The following is a 23825-nucleotide window of genomic DNA, read 5'->3' as shown; positions in this document are numbered from 1 at the left end:
AGGCGGGGAAGGTTGATCAAGTGTTAATTGATCAGCTATCGACCGGGGTTGAAAAATATAAAATTCTATTAAAAATTAGGGTTTGGGGGTAGAAGGGTGAAAATTTAGGGTTGTGTGTATTTTTTAATGCCACATTATAAAAAAAATAAAATAAAAAATTTTCTCCAAAAATTAAAAAAAAAAAATTTAGGGGTGGACTACCCCTAACATTTAGGGGGATGAAAAATAGATGTTGGCCGATTCTCATAGATACCGGATAAGCACAAAAAATTTCATCAAAATCGGTCAAGCCGTTTCGGAGGAGTATGGCAACGAAAACTGTGACACGAGAATTTTATATATAAGATATATATATATATATATATATATATATATATATATATATAGGATTTTTAGAACATAAAAGAAAACTATAAGAAATTTTCGTCTGCAATAGGTAGTTTTTATTTGAAATTTACATAAAAGTGGCATTATTACAAATTTATATGTGTAATAGTATAAAATATTATAAATTACGATATGATTTCTTAAAATGCTTCTTGTTCGATCCAAATTTCAAAGACACGCATCTCCTGAAATTTGTAATATGTTAGAGATTTGGCAACAGCGCGCGCCATAAGCCGTGTACTGCAATCTAAGAGTGGGACGGGCTATAGTATCAGTTGATCTATTTGGGCCTCTACCTAATTCTGCTGCAGGAGTTAAGTATATTTTCGATATGATGGATGTATTTTCCAAATTTGTAAAACTATACCCAATAGTTAATGCGACTGGTAAATGTGCCCTTCGAAAGGTAGGGGAATTTATTAAAGAAATAGGTCAAATTAAAAGCATACTTTCGGACAAAGGCACACAATTTACGTGTATTAGTTGGCAAGAAGGGTTACGAAAACTTAAAATTATTCCTACTACCGCTGCAGTAAAACACCCTCAAAGCAATCCGGTAGAACGGTTAATGAGGACATTAGAGAGTACTTTACGTATTATGTGTCATAATTCACAACAAAGTTGGCGCAACAAAATTCCGTTTATAGAGTGTTTATGTAATCATACTGTCCACAGTTCATCAGGATTCACACCGTACGAGATATAAACGGGTAATCGATCTAAGGCAATACCGGACTCGTTAATGCCAAAATCTAATGAGGAAATAAGCAAGGCAGAACAACAAGAGTTATCCACTATTTTACAAGAGGTAGAAAACATGGTTAGGAATAGATTGATTGCATCAGCTCTAATAAGAAACAAACAACAGAAACGCGCTACCGATAAGTTTGATTGCGGTGATTTGGTTTTAAAACGGAATTATCCATTCAGCCAATTTTGGGGACGAGTCACAAAAAAATTATTTTTATTATACGATGGTCCTTACAGAGTAACTAAAATAAATTAGAGAAATTTGTTATGAATTATCTAATAATGACGATGGAAAAATTATAGGAAAGTTTAATATAACTCAACTTCGCAAATATCGAATGTTGTTTAGTGTTTTGTGTGAATATTAGTGTTAGTTAGTTAAAGCAGATATTTCGATCTGAAGAATAATTTGTTGAGGAGTGATTACATAGGTAATTGAGTTGGTTTTTTTGACTTATAGGTATGTCTATATTCGTCTGTACTTTATGTTGGATGGACTCTGAGCACATGTTTTTTTTCGTATTGTTAAAGTATAATAAGTTATATGTTTATAGATATCATGTATTTTGTATTATTTGTGAATGTGATAAAAGGAAAGAAATTTCTTCGGTAAAATGCCCATTGAAGAAGCCATTGGACATTTTTAGTGGGGCAATTCTATAAAGGGCAACCTTAATTGAATATATGTATGTCATGTTTATTTTAATATTGTTTAATATCATATTGTGTTAGTTATAATTTTTGTATTATCATCGATCTCTATGGTTGTTTAAAATTTATAATCAATGCTGTAGTCTAGTACGATATATTTTATCTTTGTAAAAAAATAATGTAGAACTAATAAGAATGTTTGGCAGAGCCATTAGATTGTGGAAGGGATTTCATGAATAAATGTCAAGTCTGAGGTCAGCAATATTAAATGTTCGTAAGTTACTGAAGTTGCATCATAAAATTATTTAGTAGAATTATAGAAATAGACTATAAAATTACTTCAGTATTTTGAGTGAACTCTGAAGATTACTATATACTATTGTCGTGGATGGATTCATCCATGTCGGTACGATTGATTTGTCACGCTAAAGAAGAAACTACCGACTTTACAAGTGAATTAATCGTGCGATTATACATACCAAGAGACGCACTATTAAAATTTAATCTACCTTAACATGAGAGTCTTTGAGAACTGATGGTGTGCCTGTAATCACTTCAAGAGCCGCACATAAGTGTGTATTGGCCGGCACTGGCACAACATCAGGCGGTGGATTGTGATTGTCGGTCCGCCATCTTGGATTGTGATATCACAGTAGCCATCTTGGATGGGTGTGACCTTGACCTTTGATCTTGACCTTGACCCTGGCAGCCATTTGGATCCGCCATCTTGGATGACGTAATTTTGTTTTCCCGAACTTTCATCCATTTTGTTTTCCGCTATTTTGTTTTCCGCCATTTTGAATTATGACGTCACCGTTGCAATTTCCGTTAAGCCCGCCATATTTAACTTTTTCATTTATTATCCGATTTTAATGAAAAAAATTATAAAATTTATAAAAAATTCTATTAATAAAATTTTAATAATTTTTTTTAAATAAACATACATTTACGACACGGAGCTCGGAGTCCTCAGTTCATACCCGGCAAGTGCAAAAAAAAATTAAAAATGGCGACAGGCTCCTTCCTCAATGATAATTGCAGGCAGACTGACTTTCCCCCCGCCCCCTTTTTTTCATAGCCGTTATATCATCTACCACCCCCCTCACCCCCCCAAACAAAATTATTGTAGTAGTATACAAATGTATAGTATGTCCGAGATCTGGCGCCGGCGCAAGGATTGCGATTGTCTGTGTCCGACATATTGGATTCTGACGTCACGGCGGCCATATTGGATGGTTGTCACCTTGACCTTTGACCTTGACCTTGACCCCGACAGCCATTTTGGATCCACCATTTTGGATGACGTAATTGTGTGTTCTCGAATATTCCGGCGTTGTGTTGTCCGCCATTTTGAATTATGACGTACCCGTTGCAGTTTCCGTTTCGATCGCCATCTTTAACTTTTTTATTTATTATCCGATTTTAATGAAAACAATTTTTAACTTTATAAAAAAATTAAATAATAAAATTTTCAATAAAAATTAAAAAAAAACATATATGACACGGAGCTCGGAGTCCTCGGTTCGAACCCGATGAGTGCAAAAAAAATTAAAAATGGCGACAGGCTCCTTCCTCAATGGTGGTTGCAGGCAGACTGACTCCCACCACTTTTTTTCAAAGCATATATATAGTCACCTAGTATGACGTAATGTCCGCCATCTTGTCTTCGATGCTGGAAGCCATCATCATTGTATCGTTGGCTAGAATGCGCTGACGCCATGTTAGTTTAATTCTTACCCGCTAGAGTGCAGTAATCATTTATTACTAAGGTGCCCGTAATCTTGAAATTTGGCCGCCATCTTGAAAATCCGTAATTATTTAGCTATAAATTCCGGAAAAGTTAAAAAATTCATTAAACAAATCACTCATTAATTTACATATTGATTCGATGGATTCCTGTCCTCAGTTCGATACCCGATCGATGCAATAATGTTTAATTTTATGTAAAAAATAATAATTTCAATAAACCATGTTCAACATTCGTAAAGAGACTCTAAATCCTCTACTACCATCATCCTATCAGACATCAAGACCACCAAATTGGAAATTCGTAATTTCAATGCTAGAGATGCGGGGAAAAGTTCAAAATTCATTAAATAAATTTGTAATCTATATAATGATTGATTGGATCGACTAAGGTCCTTGGTTCGATCCATGGCCGATACCAAACAACTTTAATATAAAAAACTACCATAAAGGTGTCAGGTTAGAGAAATAAAGCACAAGTTATTTTACAAACATAATATTTATTACATAATTTCTATTATACTACAGGATCACTTGCGAAAGCCGGCAATCTTAAAATCATTTAGCCTTGCATAGAAGCGAAATGACTAATTCTTAGCTCCAATCGGTTTATACTAGACAGAGACCAACCAGATCCTTTACTAACATAGTCCTCCTCTTCTTGACAGAGTTTCTGGATACCATTTTTAACAGTTTGCTTCTCATCGTCAGAACTGTAAATTGTAACAGCCAATGCCTTGAGAGAACTTCTTCTCTAGGTCCTCGGAATAGATACGATTTACCATAGAAACAGTTCAGTCACAAGTTATAATTTAATTTCCGTACGTTGTTACTTCATAAGTAAGCTGATTGATTATGTTCTACCTTATATCCTCAAGAAAAATAAAAATGTCTTGAGCTCCAAATGATCAATCGACTCCAAATGCTCCAACAGGTCCAAATGCTCAAAATGGTCCCAAACGACTCCAAATGGCTCCAAATGCTCCAAAAGGCTCCAATTGCTTGAAAAGGCTCCAATTGCTCCGAAAGACTCCAAATGTTCAATCGGATACAAATGCTCCAACAGCTCCATCTTCATTTGGCTCCAACTGATTTCAATTACTTTTTTATCGAATTTGGCATGATTACTTGCATGCCATTATAAGTATACATTTTAACTGGCAGTGAGGACGTTTTTTACTTCTTTTAGTTATAAGTTGTATTTAGAAATCAGATTTCAATAAATGGTAGAAAGCATCTTGAAAAAATATTAATTTATCTTCAAGTTTATACACATATATTTAATTTAAGCCATTATTGTATGTAGCCAGCTTCCCTAAGTTCTTTAAGTATGAAGGATATATCTTTAATGTTGGAATAGTTTCCTGCACAAAGCGAACCATGTAGTAGTCTTAGCCTGTCAACCAATATGTTAGGATCTTCCCATGAGGTATAATCAATCTCTTCTGCTACGTTCATCATCCTTGCATGTTTATAATAAATATTATTATCTCTGGTGTCTTTCGTTTTAACACCAACCACAAGGTCACTTTCGTCATCGTGCCAGTGATTATCACAAGCTTGATCAGGATAATTTATTTTATTGCGTCGTTTCCATCGGTTTGGTCTCAAGCCACCATCACCATCTTCGCTCTTACATGATTGTGGTGCTTGAGCACAGTACTCAATCATGTCAGCCTTAGATGTGTCAGCACAGTCATCGTGCATGTCAGCTTCTGATATGTCACCACAGTCTTCAATCATGTCAGCATCACAAACTTGATCAGGATAATTGGTTTTATTACGTCGTTTCCATCGTTTTGGTCTCAGACCGTCATCACATTCTTCGATCTTACATGCTTTAGGTGCTTCAGTACAGTACTCAATCATGCCAACCTCAGATGTGTCACCACAATCTTCAATCATGCTAGCTTCAGATGATTCATCAAAGTCTTCGACCTCGTAAGCTTCAGGTGGTTCTCCATTTTTCACATTTTCAAGGAGACGACTAGATATTGGAGTAAATAAATTTTCATTTCTAATGTGTTTGCTACTTTTTTCGTTTGTTTTAAATTTTAAATTATTATCTTGATCTAGATCAGTATTTTTAGCATTAGTTTTTTCGCCTTCGTTCCTCTTCCGCGATGTTGTAGACCAGTCTTCGTTATCTTTATTCATCTTAATTGTACAGGTCTTACAATGTCTAGCCAAGTAATATCTTCTACCAAAGGATTTCTTTCACTGACTGCAATGAAATGGTTTTTGACAAGGACCCAAATTACACTCGCTTCTCTCATGTCGTTTAGCATTCTTTCTCAAGGTAAACACCTTGCTACAGTATCCACAGTCATGAAGTTTTTATACAGCTACAAATCCCGAATCAGGATTCATATTAGTTACTGAGACTAATGACAGATGCAAACTGAGTGTTTTAAATTAGGTATTTTACTTAAATAGAATTTTTTAATTTTTTCATCAGCGTGAAATAATTTATCTCATTCAATGGTACTTGCTGCAAGTAAGTAAGTGTATTTGGTTCATATTGGGGCAGGGGAGGAGGGAAAGGGATTAGGGGATTACAACACTTTCTGCAACCATCTAGTAGATGGTAAATGCCGATTCAAGGACAGGCGGAGGAGCGAGCAGCCGGCCGCCAACGTGGATGACGTCATCGGCGGCCATCTTGGATGACGTCATCTAATCCATGCTAATCCGAATGTAATCTATGCTAATTGATGCCAATCTATGCTAATCTATGCTAACCTATGCCAATCCATGCTAATCCGTATGCCAATCTATGCTAATTCGTATACCAATCTATGCTAATCAGTATGCCAATCTATGCTAATCTATTCTAATCTGTATGCCAATATATGCTAATCCATCCGCCATTTTGTATTTCTAGAAATTTTCACCAACTTCGAATCGTGACGTCACCGTTACACTTTTCGTCACGGCCTCCATCTTGGATTCGAATTTATTTTTTCGAGCTTCAACTTTTCAAAATTCGATGTAAACATCAGCCGCCATCTTGTTTCGTCTGCTGGTGGCCGCCATCTTGAATTCGTCTGCTAGAGGCAGCCATCTTGTGACATCAAATAGTTCTGTTGGTCGCCACCAGGTAGCAGCAGGGAATATTTTATTTTTTCTTTAACTAAAATATTCTTAGTGCCAGGGCTGGGATTCGATCCATGGGACGTGAAAACGTCGAGGACATCGAGGTTAGATAGCAGGCACCTTACCAACCAGACCACGAGACCAGTTGGTATATAGTGGAATAAATAATATATATATGCTACGTACTGATGGATAGTTTATGATAAATGGTGGAGGGGGTTTTTGCATTCCTTAATGCATACCTAAGGTTCCACATTTGAAAATAAAATTATTATACAGTCGCCATTTTTAATTCCAGCACAGACTACCAGATGGTGCCAAATTCAAAAATTAGTTGCCATAGGCGCCGCCATCTTGGTTCTCAAGTTGGCTGTTAGATGTCGCTAGTATCACGCGGCAAATTCAAAAATTAGTTGTCAGCGGCGCCGCCATCTTCGTTCTCAAGTTGGCTGCTAGATGTCGCTAGTATCGCGCGCCAAATTCAAAAATTAGTTGCTAGAGGCGCCGCCATTTGGTGCTCAAGTTGGCTGGTAGATGGCACCACCATCACCATCTTTTAGTTCATATACCAGAGCGTGCCACCGTCGACATCTTTAATTCCAAACACTGAAGACCAGTGAACCCACTAAACCCTATCCCGATCATCATAATGCTTGAAGCATCTTTTGCAAACATGAATAGCATCATGATGTGTAGTGATTTGGGACAGAACCAGAGCATAAAAATTAGTGATGTAGGTGAAATGGGACGAATTTTCATTAACCAAGATCAGAAGATCGAAATTATGCTCTTTTTCTTCAGGAGAGACTCGTGCAGGTACAATGTTCTGCTTCTCATCGATACTGTAGATGTTGATGGAGACTCCAGGGTTCTGTTTTTCGAACAGCGGTATTTGCTTGATTGGAGTAGGAAACTCAATGTTGTTGAAGTTGAACTTCCCCTCCAAGTCATGGTAGCGCTGGTTGACACGTTCAGGATTCCATCCTTCAACGTACTTCACAAGAATCGACCACTTGAAGCACATGTGGTCTTCAAGATTTTGCGGATTGATCACTGCATATTTGTCTTTGATTGAAGTAGGCAGTTCGATGTAGGAGCTGGCACGGAGTGGATCAAGCTTGTTTATTCGTAGTTGAAGTCGCTTAACAGCCGACAAAGTCCATCTGGACCCCTTCCCCATGTAGTCTTCCTCCTCCTTGCAGATATTAGAGATGGACTCGGCAACTACCTCCTCCACCTCGTGAACTGCGTAGAGGGGGACAAATATGGTTTTGAAGGCCCTCTTGTCTTCGCTGGCTTCCACAGGTTTTTCATAGTCGCACTCAAGCACGATGTTGTACTTCTATGGTCCATTCTCTTCAATTTCCTCCACAAGTTAGCTTATTAATTTTGCCTTGATGGAGTGCAGGTATGCACAAATGTCCTTGGAATTACTTGTGTTTTCTGCCACGTACGTCTTCAAGTTACCCTTGAAACCCACTTCGGCTGTGATGAAGCCATGGGTATTGGCCAAACCCATGCCGGTCACCACCTTTGTACGACATGGTTTAGGCAGTACTGCAGGATTAACTGCTGCCATCCTCTGCTTCTTTGTCGGAGGTGGAGCAAGCCCCTTGCACACCTTAATGTGGGCTTTCAATTTGTCAGCCCTGGCGAACTCCTTAGCACAGTTGTCGCAGGAATGTGCTATGCGGTTTGGGTTGAGGCCACAAGCAAACTTCTCATGACGTCTAGCAAAATCAGCGCGGGCGAAGGCCTTATAGCAGAAACTGCACCACATGCCTGATGTCGTGGCGACAGCTCAAGCACATGTTGACAGGTGCTGCTGCATCTTGTCGCCGCGTGCGACCATCTCGCTACATAGGTGGCACTGCTGGAAGTCACGCTGCTGGTTCTCGGCACACTGGCGCTCATGTCGGTAGCGGTTGTGGGCCAGCGAAAACACGGCAGGACAGAAACTGCATTTCTGCACAGTAGATGCCATCACAGCAATCTGTAGACTGGTTTCGATGTACGGGACACGTGAAGGAAGCTCGACGTACAGAGAACTATCACAAACGAATAAAGAAAACAATGTAGCTAGATGTTACACGTAAAAGTTGCAAACATAACCTCAAAACTCTAGCCCTCAATCTTATTTACCCAAACTGTTAGCAATGTTACTAAATAAAAAAGTACAAACATAACCTCAAAACTCTAGCCCTCAAGCTTACTAACCTAAACTGTTAGCAATATTACTAAATAAAAAATTTGCCAACATAACCTCAGCTACTCCTTCATGTACAATCCTAAAAATGGTATAATATTTGAAGTACTGATAAAAGTTAAAGATGAAAAAGTATTCAATGTTAACTAAAAATGATTGATTACATAACCTCAAAACTACTCTAATGCACAACCCAAGAAAGCTAGAATATTTAAAGTACTGTTAAAAGTTTTAGCTAAACAATTCCTGGTTACCCACACACAAGTGTACAGAGAAAAAACTAGCTATCTTATAACCTACAAAAAAGCTGAGAAACATAAAATTATTAACAAAAAATGTAGCATACCACAAAAAACGATGAAGTGGAGCTGCAGAAGATGTTGTAGCGTTGGCGGTAGGAATCATGGTAGCAGCGAAACTCAGACACGAACTAACTCACTCAAACTCTAAGAACACACTGAAGCTCCGACAGCTAAACCCGGCCTTTTATAAGTAGTTCTGCTTTTCAACAACAGATGACACCATGTATTGCTTGCAGGTAAATATTATTTCTTTCTTTCATGCGGGATGCAGTATTCTCACTAACGATCGCAATAGAGGGATGGCTTCGCTAGACTCCAAGGAGAAGGAAGTTTGTTCTTCCAGTTAGTGTTTCTCAGATTTCTCAGGACATACTATCGTTTGACTGAATAATTATTTTTTTTTTAAATTCCACCTGATAAAAATAAAATAGGAGCACTCAGAGAAAACAATCTGGGAGAAGATGTCGTTTATAAACATCTTAAATTATCAATTTTTTTAAAACAGTCCAAATTTAATCCTGCTTAAGCTAAGAGTACACAAGCTGACTTGTGCCAGAACTCTTATGTTTAGTAACATTGCTAACATTTTAGGTTAGTAAGCTTGAGGGCTAGAGTTTTGAGGTTATGTTTGTACTTTTTTATTTAGTAACATTGCTATCAGTTTGGGTAAATAAGTTTGAGGGCTAGAGTTTTAAATTTATGTTTGCAACTTTTACGTGTAACATCTAGCTACATTGTTTTCTTTATTCGTTTGTGATAGTTCTCTGTACGTCGAGCTTCCTTCACGTGTCCCGTACGTCGAAACCAGTCTACAGATTGCTGTGATGGCATCTACCATGCAGAAATGCAGTTTCTGTCCTGCCGTGTTTTCGTTGGCCCACAACTGCTACCGACATGAGCGCCAGTGTGCCGAGAACCAGCAGCGTGACTTCCAGCAGTGCCACCTATGTAGCGAGATGGTCGCACGCAGCGACAAGATGCAGCAGCACCTGTCAACATGTGCTTGAGCTGTCGCCACGACATCAGGCATGTGGTGCAGTTTCTGCTATAAGGCCTTCGCCCGCGCTGATTTTGCTAGACGTCATGAGAAGTTTGCTTGTGGCCTCAACCCAAACCGCATAGCAAATTCCTGCGACAACTGTGCTAAGGAGTTCGCCAGGGCTGACAAATTGAAAGCTCACATTAAGGTTTGCAAGGGGCCTGCTCCGCCTCCGACAAAGAAGCAGAGGATGGCAGCAGTTAATACTGCAGTACTGCCTAAACCATGTCGTACAAAGGTGGTGACCGGCATGGGTTTGGTCAATACCCATGGCTTCATCACAGCCGAAGTGGGTTTCAAGGGTAACTTAAAGACGTACGTGGCAGAAAACACAAGTAATGCCAAGGACATTTGTGCATACCTGGACTCCATCAAGGCAAAATTAATAAGCCAACTTGTGGAGGAAATTGAAGAGAATTGACTGCTGAAGTACAACATTGTGCTTGAGTGCGACTATGAAAAACCTGTGGAAGCCAGCGAAGACAAGAGGGCCTTCAAAACCATATTTGTCCCCCTCTACGCAGTTCACGAGGTGGAGGAGGTAGTTGCCGAGTCCATCTCTAATATCTGCAAGGAGGAGGAAGACTACATGGGGAAGGGGTCCAGATGGACTTTGTCGGCTGTTAAGCGACTTCAACTACGAATAAACAAGCTTGATCCACTCCGTGCCAGCTCCTACATCGAACTGCCTACTTCAATCAAAGACAAATATGCAGTGATCAATCCGCAAAATCTTGAAGACCACATGTGCTTCAAGTGGTCGATTCTTGTGAAGTACGTTGAAGGATGGAATCCTGAACGTGTCAACCAGCGCTACCATGACTTGGAGGGGAAGTTCAACTTCAACAACATCGAGTTTCCTACTCCAATCAAGCAAATACCGCTGTTCGAAAAACAGAACCCTGGAGTCTCCATCAACATCTACAGTATCGATGAGAAGCAGAACATTGTACCTGCACGAGTCTCTCCTGAAGAAAAAGAGCATAATTTCGATCTTCTGATCTTGGTTAATGAAAATTCGTCCCATTTCACCTACATCACTAATTTTTATGCTCTGGTTCTGTCCCAAATCACTACACATCATGATGCTATTCATGTTTGCAAAAGATGCTTCAAGCATTATGATGATCGGGATAGGGTTTAGTGGGTTCACTGGTCTTCAGTGTTTGGAAAAACATAGTGAGCTCTGCAAACAGCATGCTGCTGTTCGAATGGAAATGCAATCGCTTGATGAAAACGGCCAACCTCCTGTTCTGAATTTTAAAAACTTCCATCACAGTGACAAAATGCCCATCGTGGTATATAGTACTTTGAAGCTATTCTGGAGAAAATCCATACATGTCACCCGAATCCTGATGAGCCATACACGCTTGCAGCATCAAAAGCATAAGGCATACAGCTACTGCATTTACGTGAAAGCTGATAACTCTGTCATTCCTGCACACCTCACTTCTTCACTTCCTTCACAGCCTGAAATATACAGGGGGTGTGACGCAGAAGATAAATTCATATCCCGCATTGTGGAGATTGGACATGACGTACAGAAAATATTGTCTACGTCTGTTCCTATGACTCCGCTCACACATGCACAGAACACTGCTTTTCTGCAAGCAAGGTGTTGTTGCTACTGTGGAGGAAAGTTTGGAGGGGTCTTAAAGAATGTTCGTGATCATAATCACTTCACCGGCGAATTTATTGGACCTGCATGTAATGACTGCAACCTTCTCAGGCGCAGACCGAAAAAGATGATTGTGTTCTTCCACAACCTGGCGTACGATCAGAACTTCATTATCAGGAAGTTGGGGTACAACACTAAAGACATCTTTATCATTCCTAATTCGGAAGAGAAGCTGATAACTTTTTCCAAGAAGTTACATGATAAGTTCAGCATTCAGTTTGTTGATACTTTCCGTTTCATGAGTCGGGGTCTTGCTTCGCTCGCTGAGTTCTTGCCTGCAGACAAGTTTATAAGTACTGCTGAGTTTTTCGCTCCTGATGAGTTGGAGTTGGTTACCCGCAAGGGAGTCTTCCCCTACGACTTCGTTGATTCTTTTGCTCGACTAGACGATACTAGTCTTCCATCCATCGATGAGTTCTTTAATATTCCGACTGATTCTGGTATTTTCCGAGGCAGATTACGCTCACGCACAAAATGTCTGGGACAAGTTTCAGTGTGCTACCTTATGGGAGTACGCTGACTTGTACCTAAAGAGGGATGTTCTGATTTTGGTGGACAAATTTGAGAATTTTCGCAGTCTTTGCTTGGAAACATATAGTTTAGATCCGTCTCACTACATTTCTTGTCCTGGGTTCGCTTTCGACGCGATGCTTCGAACCACAGGTTTACAGCTAGAGCTACTCACAGATTACGACATGTATATGTTTGTGGAGGCTGGTATTCGGGATGGTGTAGCGCAAAACATTAAACGTCATTGCGTAGCCAATAATGCTTACGTACCATAAACACATGATGCTTCCAAGCCATCCACATTCCTGGAGTACATTGATGCAAACAACTTGTACGGGTGGACGATGTCTCTGCCGCTCCCCATTCGTCATTTCCAATGGACAGACACATCAATTGATGTCATGTCTTATCCGAAAAATTCCTCCACAGGCTACATTATCGAGTGTGATGTGGAGTACCCTCTCGAACTCCACAAAAGTCACAAAGACCTGCCATTTCTTCCCCGTAAATCAGTGTCCGCCCGGCTCAAAGCAATCAAAGCTGATGACAACGCTGGGAAATAAAGAGCACTACATCGTTCACTACAAAAACCTACAGCAAGCAGTATCGCATGGTCTAAAAATCATAAGAATACATAAAGTTCTTCAGTTTGAGCAGTCGGCATGGTTAGAGCCTTATATTAGGCTGAACACCAACAACTGCAAAGCAGCAGCCAAGGAGTTCGAGAAGGAGTTCTTCAAGCTCGCTGTGAACTTGACATTTGGTAAACTGATGGAAAAGAAGAGGCGGAGGCTCAAAATGGAGTTGGTGTGCTCTGAGAAGAGATTTAAGAAGTTGGTGTGTCGTCCGTCCTTCAAGGACCGCACGATGTATGAGTCAAACTTGTCTCTTGTCCACCTGAACCATGAGACCATCATTTTCGACAAGCCGATCTATGCCGGATTCTCAGTACTTGATCTATCAAAAACAATCATGTACGACTTCCACTACAATACTATGAAACCAAAATATCAGGAAAATATTCATCTGGCATATATGGATACAGACAGCTTTGTGTATGAGATTCAGACAGCAGACTTCTACCATGATCTAAGAGCCGACCCTAAGTTCATGTCTGAATTCGACACCAGCTGCTACCCTCCTGACCACCCATGCTTCTCCCCCATCAACAAGAAAGTTGTTGGCAAATTCAAAGATGAATGTGGGGGAGAAGTAATGAGCGAGTTTGTCAGTCTGCGGGCCAAACTCTATGCATACAGGTGCGGTGGCAAGGTCGAGAAGAAGGCTGAGGGCATCCAGCGTTGTGTGGTGAAAAACCACATCACATTCGGTGATTACCTGGATGGCCTGAAAGACCACCGCACAAGGAGGGCAGGTGTTAGAGCCATACGGTCGAGAAAGCATGTGCTGTACAGCGAATACAGCAATAAGCTGGACATAATGTGGGAGGATGTCAAACGTTTAATCTGTGAAGACGGCATCCACACGGTACCCCACGGTTATATCGGAGGGGACGAATAATTTTTTTTCTGTAAATAGTTTTTGCTGTAAATAGTTTGGTAGTTTGGTTGCTGTTTCCATTATTTGTATAGTTTCCATTTTTTGTTTTATAGTTTTCATTTTGTTGTATAGTTTCCGTTTTTGGTGTATAGTTTCTGTTTTTTGTTTTATAATTTACGTTTTTGTCGTATAGTTTCTTTTTTTTGTATATAGTTTCTGTTTCAATTTATGTTCTTTATTTAATAAATAAGATTTTACCTTCATATTACTTATTATTTTTTAATTGTTATAACCTATATCCCCCAAGGTACTGATACTTATAAATGTCTTAGAGAATGGTAAAATGTAATTATACGCAGACAATCAGTCTGTTTGTAGAAGTCATAGAGGTAGGATGTGTACGAGTATATTAATTAGGACTCGTCAGATACCCGGGTGGCAGTGACGGCAACTGAGAACTTGGTGAGTACAGGCTACCGACTTGTCTCGTCTTGTCCCCCCCCCCCCCCCGACTTGTCTCGACTGTCTAAACTGTCTAGACTTGTCTCGACTCGTTCCCGACTTGTCTCGACTGACTACAGAACACTTGTAGGTTATTTACTTAATAAATATATACAGTTAAACGAGTAATCCCCTATAAGCATAAATTCAGGGACTTTGACAATGAAAATTTTCGTGTGTGAGTCTGGTGCTCATAAAGGTACATATACTTTGACTCATCATGCCACACCTCTTTGGCCAAGATGGTTGCTAGTGACGCTATCTACCGACTAGGTTTTTGAATTTGAATTTTGCGCGATCTGGCGGTAACTTTAAGAATTAAATATGTGTACGGTGGCACGCTCTGGTAGCAACACTAGGAATTAAAGTTGGCGACGGTGGCATCATCTGGTATCGAAAGATTGTGACGGTGGCACCATCTACCAGCCAACTTGAGAATGAAGATGGCGGCGCCTCTGGCAACTAATTTTTGAATTTGCCGCGTGATACTAGCGACATCTACCAGCCAACTTGAGACCAAGATGGCGGCACCTATGGCAACTAATTTTTGAATTTGGCGCCATCTGGTAGTCTGTGCTGGAATTAAAGATGGCGGCTGTATAATAATTTTATTTTCAAATTTGGTACCTTAGGTATGCATTAAGGAAGTCAAAAACACCCTCCCCAATAAATCATAAACTTGCCGTCAGTATGTAGCATATATAGATTATTTATTCCACTATATCCTAACTGGTCTCGTGGTCTGGTTGGTAAGATGCCTGCTTTCTAACCTCGACGTCCTGGACGTTTTCACGTCCCATGGATCAAATCCCAGCCTTGGCACTGAAAATATTTTAGTTAAAAAAATAATAATCCCTGCTGCTACCTGGTGGCGACCAAAAGAACAATTCCAGCAGACGAAAACAAGATGGCGGCCACCAGCAGACGAAACAAGATGGCGGCTGATGTTTACATCGAATTTTGAAAAGTTGAAGTTCGAAAAAATAAATTCGAATCCAAGATGGAGGCCGTGACGAAAAGTGTAACGGTGACGTCACGATTCGAAGTTGGTGAAAATTTCTAGAAATACAAAATGGCGGATGGATTAGCATATATTGGCATACAGATTAGCATAGATTAGCATAGATTGGCATTCAGATTAGCATAGATTAGCATACGAATTAGCATAGATTGGCATACGGATTAGCATAGATTGGCATAGATTAGCATAGATAAGCATAGATTGGCATCAATTAGCATAGATTAGCATACATATTAGCATGGATTAGATGACGTCATCCAAGATGGCCGCCGATGACGTCATCCAAGATGGCCGCCGGCTGCTCGCTCCTCCGCCTGTCCTTGAATCGGCATTTACCATCTACTAGATGGTCGCAGAAAGTGACGTAATCCCCTAATACCTTTCCCTCCTCCCCTGTCCCAATATGAACCAAATACACTTACTTACTTGCAGCAAGTACCATTGAATGAGATAAATTAATTCTCACTGATGAAATAATTAAAAAATTCTATTTAAGTAATAGACCTAATTTAAAACACTTAGTTTGCATCTGTCATTAGTCTCAGTAACTAATATGAATCCTGATTCGGGATTTGTAGCTGTATAAAAACGTCATGACTGTGGATACTGTAGCAAGGTGTTTACCTTCAGAAAGAATGCTAAACGACATGAGAGAAGCGAGTGTAATTTGGGTCCTTGTCAAAAACCATTTCATTTAAGTCAGTGTAAGAAATCCTTTGGTAGAAGATATTACTTGGATAGACATTGTAAGACCTGTACAATTAAGATAAATAAAGGTAACGAAGACTGGTCTACAACATCGCGGAAGAGGAACGAAGGCGAAAAAACTAATGCTAAAAATACTGATCTAGATCAAGATAATAATTTAAAATTTAAAACAAACGAAGAAAGTAGCAAACACATTAGAAATGAAAATTTATTTACTCCAATATCTAGTCGTCTCCATGAAAATGTGAAAAATGGAGAACCACCTGAAGCTTACGAGGTCGAAGACTTTGATGAATCATCTGAAGCTGGCATGATTGAAGATTGTGGTGACACATCTGAGGTTGGCATGATTGAGTACTGTACTGAAGCACCTAAAGCATGTAAGATAGAAGATGGTGATGGTGGCTTGAGACCAAACCGATTGAAACGATGCAATAAAATAAATTATCCTGATCAAGCTTGTGATAATCACTGGCACGATGACGAAAGTGACCTTGTGGTTGGTGTTAAAACGAAAGACACCAGAGATAATAATATTTATTATAAACATGCAAGGATGATGAACGTAGCAGAAGAGATTGATTATACCTCATGGGAAGATCCTAACATATTGGTTGACAGGCTAAGACTAATACCAGGTTCGCTTTGTGCAGGAAACTATTCCAAAATTAAAGAAATATCCTTCATACTCAAAGAACTGAGGGAAGCTGGCTACATACAATAATGGCTTAAATTAAATGTATGTGTATAAACTTGAAGATAAATTAATATTTTTTCAAGATGGTTTCTACCATTTATTGAAATCTGATTTCTAAATACAACTTATAACTTAAAGAAGTAAAAAACGTCCTCACTGCCAGTCAAAATGTATACTTATAATGGCATGCAAGTAATCATGCCAAATTCGATAAAAAAGTAATTGAAATCAGTTGGAGCCAAATGAAGATGGAGCTGTTGGAGCATTTGTATCCGATTGAACATTTGGAGTCTTTCGGAGCAATTGGAGCCTTTTTGAGCGATTGGAGCCTTTTGGAGCATTTGGAGCCATTTGGAGTCGTTTGGGACCATTTTGAGCATTTGGACCTGTTGGAGCATTTGGAGTCGATTGATCAGTTGGAGCTCAAGACATTTTGATTTTTCTTGAGGATATCAGGTAGAACATAATCAATCAGCTTACTTATGAAGTAACAACGTACGGAAATTAAATTATAACTAGTGACTGAACTGTTTCTATGGTAAATCGTATCTATTCCGAGGACCTAGAGAAGAAGTTCTCTCAAGGCATTGGCTGTTACAATTTACAGTTCTGACGATGAGAAGCAAACTGTTAAACACGGTATCCAGAAACTCTGTCAAGAAGAGGAGGACTATGTTAGTAAAGGATCTAGTTGGTCTCTGTCTAGTATAAACCGATTGGAGCTAAGAATTAGTCGTTTCGCTTCTATGCAGGGCTAAATGATTATTAGATTGCCGGCTTTCGCAAGTGATCCTGTAGTAGAATAGAAATTATGTAATAAATATTATGTTTGTAAAATAACTTGTGCTTTATTTCTCTAACCTGTCACCTTTGTGGTTTTTTTTATATTTAAGTTGTTTGGTATCGGCCAGGGATCGAACCAAGGACCTTATTTGATCCAATCAATCATTTTATAGATTACAAATTTATTTAATGAATTTTGAACTGTTCCCCGCATTTCTAGCATTGAAATTACGAATTTCCAATATGGTGGTCTTGATGTCTGATAGGATAATGGTAGTAGAGGATTTAGAGTCTCTTTACGAATGTTGAACATGGTTTATTGAAATTATTATTTTTTACATAAATTAAACATTATTTCATCGATCGGGTTTCGAACTGAGGACAGGAATCCATCGAATCAATATGTACATTAATGAGTGATTTATTTAATGAATTTTGGAACTTTTCCCGACTTTATAGCTAAATAATTACGGATTTTCAAGATGGCGGCCAAATTTCAAGATGGCGGGCACCTTAGTAATAAATGATTACTGCACTCTAGCGGGTAAGAATTAAACTAACATGGCATCAGCGCACTCTAGCCGACGATACAATGATGATGGCTTCCAGCATCGAAGACAAGATGGCGGACATTATGTCATACTAGCTGACGATATATATGCTTTGAAAAAAAGTGGTGGGAGTCAGTCTACCTGCAACCACCATTGAGGAAGGAGCCTGTCGCCAATTTTAATTTTTTTTTGCACTCGTCGTGTTCTAACCGAGGACTCCGAGCTCCGTGTCATAAATGTTTGTTTTTTTAAATTTTTATTATTTAATTTTTTTATAAAGTTAAAAAAAAAATTTCATTAAAATTGGATAATAAATAAAAAAGTTAAAGATGGCGATCGTAACGGAAACTGCAACTTTGACGTCATAATTCAAAATGGCGGATAACACAACGCCGGAATTTTCGAGAACACACAATTACGTCATCCAAAATGGTGGATCCAAAATGGCCATCGGGGTCAAGGTGACAACCATCCAAGATGGCCGCCATGACGTCAGAATACAATATGGCGGACACCGACAATCGCAATCCACGCGCCGGCGCCAGATCTCGGACATACATTTGTATACTACTTATTGTTTTTTAAAAAAAAAAATTGTATTGTAAAAAAAACCAACCACCAACACTACTGCTGCTGTTCGCCCACCCCTCCAATAAATAAATGAACACCCCTCCCTCCATTACTCTCTACCGTAATTCCCACCCTCCCCTCCTCCCCTAATTTTTTAGGGTATAAATACAGCTGTTGTCGGACCCGGGAAGATTCAGTTACCTGCAGTTCGTCTCATCATTGCCAGAATCGAGGTCCTTGTAACAGCAAACATGTCATCGAAAAAATTAATCGACGACACATGGATTCTGGAGTCCTCTACGTGCATACGCATGGACGATATGAGCGACGAAGAAGACGAGGAAACGTACTACACAACTGGTATGCCATCGAGTGCTGCAGACGACAGGGACGTCGCTGATCGCGAGACGAGCCAAAGGGTCGATCCCCTGAACGTGACCACTCACCAGTAGAGTCTGCCCGTCAAGTGTTTGGAGAGGCGGGCTCTCATCAGTTCGTGAACCATGGACCATCACGTGAGGCGTCATCGTCCCATACCATCATTGCTGGTGCTGCCCGAGAGCCTGCTACATCTCGTGATGGATCCCCATCTTTGTCATCTCCCACACCATCGAGACCATTAACGCCACTAACGTCAATTGCATCACGTAGATCGTCAAATTCTGCAATGTCTACACCGTCGTCATCGCTACCTCAACATCATCCCGTGTCGAAGTGTACGGATAGCCATCGCTCCATACCAGAGTCCACAGAAGAACAGTGATCTGCGTGACGACAAGTATAGCCTGAAATATTTACAGTTATCAAGTTTTGTCACCCCTTGTTGCATCAGTTATTGTTCCGTAGCTATAGCAAAACTATTATGTCAACCAGGTGTGAACTAACTAACCATAACCACCAATGACTTAAAATTACGTGTTATATATTTATCGCCCATAAAAATGTATATGTGGTGTGTAAGACTATAAAGAAAATATACAAGCAGAAATATATGTAATGAACTACACCTCTACATTGTAATGCGTCCTCTATATTCGTCTGGTACCGGACGGGGAATTGTTGGAAATAAAATAAATCCAATTAATGTGTGTACGTTATATTAATCCACCATCACTATAATAAATTAAAGTTTTAAAAAAAATTAAATATTCTATTTTCACATTAAATAATATTAATTATTTAAAAAGTAGCCGGGAAAATTTCCAATATAAAAGTTATTTATATTTATAAAAAATCTGATACTTAAAATAAGTATGTGTTACATTTATAAAAAAGTTGATATTTAAAATAATAATGCGTTACATGTATAAAAAAGTGATATTTTAAATAAAATTTTTCTACATTTATAAAAAAGTATAATTAAAAAAAAAATCTACGTGAATACAGTTCGACAGTGCAGGGAGAGGAAACAGATGTATTATCACGCAGCCGACAGGTGATGTCCACGAATCACGTGCGTGTGCGTCTTAGGCGAAAGGGGGAGAAATTGCAAGCGCATGTCCGCCCACCGGTGGAAGCGCTAGCCCCGCCTCCGCCAGGGCCGCATGGTGGGGTAAATCTACATCATTCCTCCGTTGGACGCGGCAGAGAGCGCCGCGCAGAGGACACCTCCCCGGACATGCACACAATTTACAGTAAAAAAACTGAAATTACATTTACACGTAAATTTAATTTACACACAAATTGTAGTTACAAAGAAATATTAACAAACTATTACACATAAATTTTATTTACACAAAAAATTTTTTAATGTTTCAAAATATCCTTTTCATCAATCCACGAGTCAAACTCTGGTCCATGATGCATTCAGCGTATCAAGACCCTACCTCTCTTGCGTTTTAACACTTTTTCAACGAGAAAAGTATCTGGAAATTTAGTTTTCATAATCTCTTCTCCATAAAACGCCCCTGTTATACGTTTCCCCTTCGGATCCTCGAGAAAATAAGTACGTGGATACGTATTTTTTATTCTACATACGCGAAAAAGTTCACCAGTCCAATTCCCGAGTAACAGGCGATTTGCCTAAAGTCATTTTGCCTGACGGCTAATTGCCTAACGGCGATTTGCCTAACGGCGATTTGCCTAAAGGCGATTTGCCTAATGGCGTTTTGCCTAACGGCGATTTGCCTAACGGCTTTTTGCCTAACTCCGAATTCTTAAACGGCGATTTGCCTAACGGCGATTTGCCTAACTCCGAATTCTTAAACGGTGATTTGCCTAACGGCGATTTGCCTAACGGCGATTTGCCTAAAGGCGTTTTGCCTAAAATGTTACTATGATGACAAAACCTCGTTTTGCCTAACGGCGTATTGCCTAAAGGCGAATTGCCTAACGGCGTTTTGCCTAACGGCGATTTGCCTAACAGTGTTTTGCCTAACTCCGATTTGCCTAATGGCGTTTTGACTAAGGGCGGTTTTTCCGGTATTTCTCATCAATTAAATCATTCGTTATAAAATACTATTAAATTCCTTTTTAATAATTTTTGTGTTATCCTAAATAAGCGCATACTCTTGCTTTAATAAAAAAAACTGTTCGAAGGTTTCACTTTTGCTCACAAGAGAGCATCTTTGTGTTTTGTAGTTCTAAAATGTTATACTAGAGTTCGTAGATGCATACAAGCTAGCAGCATTTTCTGCCGTTCTCGTTAATGGTTACAAAATCTTCCACGTGATGGCATAAACATCTGTTTTGGAACTTTTCTTTCGTCTGAAATGGTAAGTTCAAGGACGGATCTAGGAAGTTCTGTCAAGGGAGACAGTCTGACCCCGGTGCCAGGTTTGAAAGGTGTGCCCGTGGTGTCGAACAATTTTTTTTTTTAATTTTATAATTTAAAAGTTTATAACAAGTAAAATAAAACTATGTTATTTTAGCTTTCGTTTTCGTGGTTCTTATAAACTTGAACGCCTATAGGAGTATATATAGCTACACAGTGCGTAAAATCAAACGTACACTATAAATGGGTGTTAGAATGGTTTATTTGTTTAAAATTAAATTGTGTATGTTTATTGCTGGTCGGTTGGTAATATTCCGGAAAAGGGCTTGATACGTGGCGTTGGAAAGGAAAATGGTAATTGTGGGTTGGGGGGGCTCAATTCACAATTTATACCCACTCCTGGTGACATACTATGAGTTCTCAATAAATTTTCTTTTTAGTTAGAAACATAATTATTTTAAAATTTACTCTGTTTTGAAAACCTTTTTTTGTGACGAGTAACTAATAAGTTATTGTGCTTATTACATGGGAAAAAAATACGAAATATATGTCGCGTTTGTTCATTTCAATTTTCTCTGATTACATGTAAACAATGGCTGTACAGACACGTCTTGTAAAGCCTGGTTCACATACATATAAGCAGATCGCGCCGACTAGACCGAGCGGGAAGATGGCAAGCCCAGTCAGAGCGCGTCTGCGTTTTCCGCTCGAGCCCCCATTTAAAGGTGACTCACTCCGATGTTATTTGCGCACCGAAAAAGCAGACTTCATTGATAGTTACCAGAACTTCATCGTTTCACACGTTCTGAAACCTATGTTTTGTGATCAGTGAAATAGAGTGTAGTAAAAGTACCTAACAATGAATAAATTATTGTAACTATATGAAATTGGGAAGTTATAATACTCGTTTCACTCAAAAATCAATTAAAAATATTTCGTTTTGAAAGCGTCTGATAAAAAGCACTAACTTTTCAAATTATTGAAATACACAAAATAAGAATATACAGGTAATAGTTTTCCCACCATTTCGTTTAATTTTTTTGTGGTATTCGACTAAATACTATACAGAAAAATATAATTTAGGCCTACGTCTTTTTTGTTGTATAGCTAACACCTCGAAAGTTTAAGTACGAAGAAAAAAGTGGCCGTAAGCAGACATCTTGAATCTAAACATTAAAACTAATCTGCTTCATGTAAACGACCATATATGTCCACTCTGTCTGATTGGCGCGATCAGCGTACATGTGAGTCGGGCTTAACACCATGTTTTAGGCACTGATGTCTCTCGTATACTTGGTGTAGCTCGCACCAGCTGGAAAATTAAGAACGCTAGTAGTACGTTAACCCAAGCTATTTAAATGATACAACTTAGCAGTAGCTTGTGAACTAAGAGCGCTATTGGTGCTTTTTTATGCTCATGTTGGTATATTATGATGCGTCATATAGCCTATTTAAAAAAATGAGGTATAAAACTAGCAAGTATAACTGTATGAATGTAATCGTGTACAACACTAGAAGCGCAGCGAGTTTCATTACGCGTAAAAAAATATTCGCGAAGTTGCAAGACCATTCTATATTTTCGTGGTATTAAAATACAATCTAATTCCGAAAAGTAAATTTTATGATAATTTCTTCTTGTCTCTCCTCTTTTAAAACTTCAGTTGTTCCTATTAAGAAGTGCAACAATTATTTATTATCGTAATAAGTTTGGCTGTTTCCGCACTAAGCTGCGACTGGGGGCTTATTCTAAGTATATCGTTACATACATCGAGTCATCTCGACATCGAGTTCACTCGATAGGGTTTATAACGACAAAAAATATCGAGAGCAAGAAAAATGTATTCTAAGTATGCTATCGTTACGACGACACAGACGCTCGGTCATGGCGTCAAAGTGGCAACAAAGCGAATGAAAAATACATATTTTATTTAAGTAATTTTAATAAAATTATATATGGGATTCACAAAGTATGTAATATTTACGTCGGAAGTGATATATTTTATGTTGAGTGTAATTTTTGCTAGTTAAAAGATAAATTGTAGTAATAAACACAGTAGTTAAAAAACTATCGCGATAAAGAATTTAAGTTAGAAAATGTGGTGACAATTCAGGCGCGGAGGTGTTTATATGTTGTTTGTGTTATAAACTACACGGCTACACGACTTACGCGAAATGGATTCCAAAAATAAAGTAAGTTAACGTAAAGGACGCATTTCTGAAAGACAGCAACAAATCATGATGGAGTTTATGAATATCATCCAGAGCTGCTAAGAAATAAATGTTCGCCTATTTTCACCACAGCCAAGAAAAACCAACTCTGGGGCGAGCTTTGTGGTTTACTGAATTCGAATGGTTTGGGACCTGAGAAAAAGACAAGTGGATAAAGGTATTTATGAAATGTCTATTTAAATGATTA

Source organism: Bacillus rossius, chromosome 15 (genome assembly GCF_032445375.1).
Source record: "Bacillus rossius redtenbacheri isolate Brsri chromosome 15, Brsri_v3, whole genome shotgun sequence".
NCBI lineage: Eukaryota > Metazoa > Arthropoda > Insecta > Phasmatodea > Bacillidae > Bacillus > Bacillus rossius.
The sequence above is the reverse complement of the archived record's forward strand: the minus strand, read 5'-3'. Positions refer to the sequence as shown.